The 3,640-nt window shown below is 41.1% G+C and overlaps 1 long non-coding RNA gene across 5 annotated transcripts; it reads left to right on the forward strand.

Moving 5' to 3' along the window:
- Positions 1 to 6: 6 nt before the first annotated feature.
- On the forward strand, positions 7 to 3,406 carry LOC101760258. 5 transcript variants are annotated; one of them, XR_001163548.2, is made up of 3 exons: positions 7 to 393; positions 928 to 2,428; positions 3,019 to 3,406. It is a non-coding gene; the product is annotated as an uncharacterized LOC101760258 (long non-coding RNA). The 5 variants fall into 5 exon arrangements; XR_214842.3 differs by lacking the exon at positions 3,019 to 3,406 and adding an exon at positions 2,678 to 2,982; XR_002676678.1 differs by lacking the exon at positions 3,019 to 3,406 and having other exon boundaries at positions 928 to 1,918; positions 2,358 to 2,982.
- The last annotated feature ends 234 nt before the right edge of the window (positions 3,407 to 3,640 follow it).

The following is a 3,640-nucleotide window of genomic DNA, read 5'->3' on the forward strand; positions in this document are numbered from 1 at the left end:
GTTGGCGAAGGCGAGATCCATGGAGGGGACGGAGCTGTGTTGACGCCGCCCCCTCCCCTTTGGCCGTGCCATGCCCGAAGGCCAGCGCGCCTGATGCCGCGTACTACCTCCGGTGTCCGGTTGGAGCCGCCGCTCACCGCCCCAGTCACCAGTGGCCCTGTGAACTGCCCCCCGAGCCACCGCGGAGGAGACTGTGGAAGCCGTTACAGTGGAGGGCTTCGCGCGATCACGATGCGGAGGAGCCGAGGGGCAGCAGCGCCGTCTTGCCGCTGGATGCAGTCACGCTGCCGCTGTATCCCACGCTCGTGCATACTGCTGCCTTGACCTGTCCGTCCGCGCCGTCGTCAGCTATTTCAGTGACCAGAGACCGTGCGTAGGCTCTGATCCCCTGAGGTGAGGTCCCAAACCTAAATGCGTCACTCCTTGGAAGGGATTTTTTGGATTTAGATTCATGGGCTATGGTTTGAGACCCTTTGCACAATTATTTTAGGGTCAATTGATGCGGCTTCGATGTTCTTTTGGTCCAAAAGTATATCTTGACAGTATTGATAATCTAGGAAAAGTGCTGGTCTTTTATTTTTTTTCTATCTAAAAAATGTCCTGTTCTTGTCTGAGTTAAGAGCCATTAAACTTGTTAAACTTGAAAGAGGAATACACTCATGATAGCTCAGTTGTACTGTACCTGGCATTAAGCATTAGTCCCTTGCTGGATAATCTCTCTTGAAGGCAGCACCTCCCTTGCAAGCATCACTACAACTCTGAATGGATATCTTTTGTGCCTTTTTTTTTCTATCTTCCATGCCTTCTCTTCCTGTCTATTGTCATTGTTTTTAGTATGATTTGTCTTTTTCGCCTGGGTTACAGCTTGATTTTGTAGTAATCCACCTGAAGTAGCCATATGGATATAAATCTCTGATCTGCATGCAGGAAACATTGTTGCTCACTCTGTCGCCGGGCAAAACATTGCCTCTGACCATCTGCCGTGGATGTTGATGGTGTCCTGGTTGTGTTGATGCCGATGAAGGATTGTCTGCAGCAGGAGGTTATTAGATTAATCTGATATTTGAAGTTTAACTCAATGAAAGTCCCAGTTTGTTAAATTAAGACATCACTGCATACAAATATATATTTCTTTTGAACACATGCAGTAGTAGTTAGTAGCATTTAAATCTCAGTAGATACTATAGTCTGTATACACTCAATTTGAGAACTAATGATTTTTTTCCCAATCAGCTTGGCTTTGCTTTGGTAGTTTCCGCTTTGTCTAACATCAACTAACATATTAGCCAATTATCCTCTGTACATGGTGTTCTACTGCTGAATTCCCTTATATAGTAGAGTTGATGATAATCTTGCCTCCTACAGTAACTAATGTAGATGGAAGTTTGTTTGTCCATCAATCTCAATAATTTGTGTAACATGGTAATGCCCTGTAGCTTGTATATGCGTGCTGCACCTAAGTTTCATATTATTTAAGTTTTCAAACAGATTTTCTGAGTTTGGTTGATATCAATAAATGAACTATATCTGTTAGAGAACACTATAGTATGGAACTTAAGGTTGTGTTTGGTTCAGGAGCGGCGCGGGACTGTGCGGTCCTGTCCATATACATTGATACTTGTTTTCAGATAGCTTATGAATGCCTTCAGATCATTTTATATGTACCATACACCGCAAGATGACATGCAGGTATGCCAAGCAAATTACGTTGAGGGAGCAAATTTATTTTTCCTCTCTACAGAAATTTAGCACTAGGCTTTGAAACTCCAATGAATGTAGGAATGGCTTATTGATGTGGGGCACACGATGCAGTCTGGCTTATTGATGTGTAAACTAATAGCTGATCTGGCTTATTGATGTGGAAACCAATAGCTGGTCTGGCTTATTGATGTGGAAACCAATCTGCAGTGTTTTTGAGGTTCTCTCTCAGTGTTTTTTTTTTGTTTCGGTTCCCAGATTTGTGGCTAATAAAAGCTCAGTAATCATCATATATGAATTTCTGTTTTGATTATACTGATTGCTACACAAGCTATCAAAATTATTTATCATCCCATACCTATCAACTATAGATTATTCAGCAAGAAAATGCTATATCTGTTGAGAACTGAAAAAGTTTCTATGAAAACTGAAAAGTAGTAAGGTTGCGCAGTTGAGTTAAACTTGCTGGGAATCTAGGTCACCCTTGCAGTATGCATCATAGGCACTGGTAGTATGAGAGCAGTTTTGCATAATTCATATTAGAATATGGATTCATGTCTGCTCATGTGCCTACAACCTATGGAATTTGATATGACAAAGGAACATCTAACATTGTTAAAAATTCTACTACTTAAAATTTCCTTCTCTTATCTGTGCAGTCTGGGCTTCTACTTCGGTTCCGGTATCTATGCCATCAAATCATGGCGACTTCGTGTGCCATCAAATTGTGGTAATTTTCTATGCCATCAACACTCGGATATGTTGCTAGAAACTTCTGCTCCCTCCTGTCATAGTAGTCTACAAGAAATGCTTGATATCTAAAGATTTCACCTTTATATTTAAAGCCATCTGTATAAATTCCCATTATATTTGGAGATTTTCACGACTACCTGTTGGTAAGCAACATAAAATGGGCATGCAAGATTACCATTGCCATGCATGAGAAAACCACTCTAATGCAATACTTATTTTATATCAGCTGATCCTGCTTGCACTGCCCAGACCTGTTGTATTAGTTGCCATTGCAGTGCGTCATGGAACTCGATGTGTTGGAGCTCTACGGCAGTTTGTATATTTTCAAGATTTTTCCTCTTTTTTTGTGTAGAGCCGCAAATTCAGAGTACCAGTTTTGTGCAGGGCTGCTAACACTAGATGTGTGCTTTGTTAACCTGTGGAGTTTGGTCACCAAAAGCTTCTTTAGATTGTTGCAAAGATATATAGTTCTGAGAGATGTCTCCTTTTGCTGAACCTTTTAATTGTGGCTAAACTCATGTTGCCTCTCTATGACTGGTGATGTGATGACCTTGAATCTCAATGTAGGGTCGAGTTTGTGGTGATGTGATGACACAGTTTTGGAAATCGATTATAAATGCAAAGGAGCCGTGTCTACCAACTCCTAAGTTCCTCTCAGTTGAAGTCTACTGTCTAATTTGTCTGTCTGCCATTTGAATTTCGTATGCGCTAACAGGAAAATGGGTTCCATCCTTAAAAAAATTGTTTCAAAGGCACACTTTGTTAACAATTGGGTAACTTTTTTTGAGTATACAAAGGGCCATTACCATGAATACATTGAAATTTTACTGTAATGGACACTCAGACGTAGCATTGATCATGATTATGACAGTCGTGGTGGTGGGCTTATATTTGTTGTAATTGAAATTCAAGTGTTGCTCTTTGTGAAATAAGCCTTTGATCTTGTGCAGTGTTATTGATCAGTTCTTCCTAGAATGACCATCATGGATGATATGACCATTATGTTTTGTCATTATAACTTGCATTCCCTTATTTGTGATTTTTTTAAAAATAATGACTATTTTATTCAAATTTGTGTGCCGGCAGCAACGCACGGGCACGGGCACGAGAAATATTGACGCCACGAGCATGTGCACGTGGCTAACTGTACAAGAACGTGCAGTTACAAAACGGATGTACAAGTCCAGCC

The sequence above is a fragment of the Setaria italica genome, chromosome III, assembly GCF_000263155.2.
Source record: "Setaria italica strain Yugu1 chromosome III, Setaria_italica_v2.0, whole genome shotgun sequence".
In the NCBI taxonomy this organism is placed as follows: Eukaryota; Viridiplantae; Streptophyta; class Magnoliopsida; order Poales; family Poaceae; genus Setaria; species Setaria italica.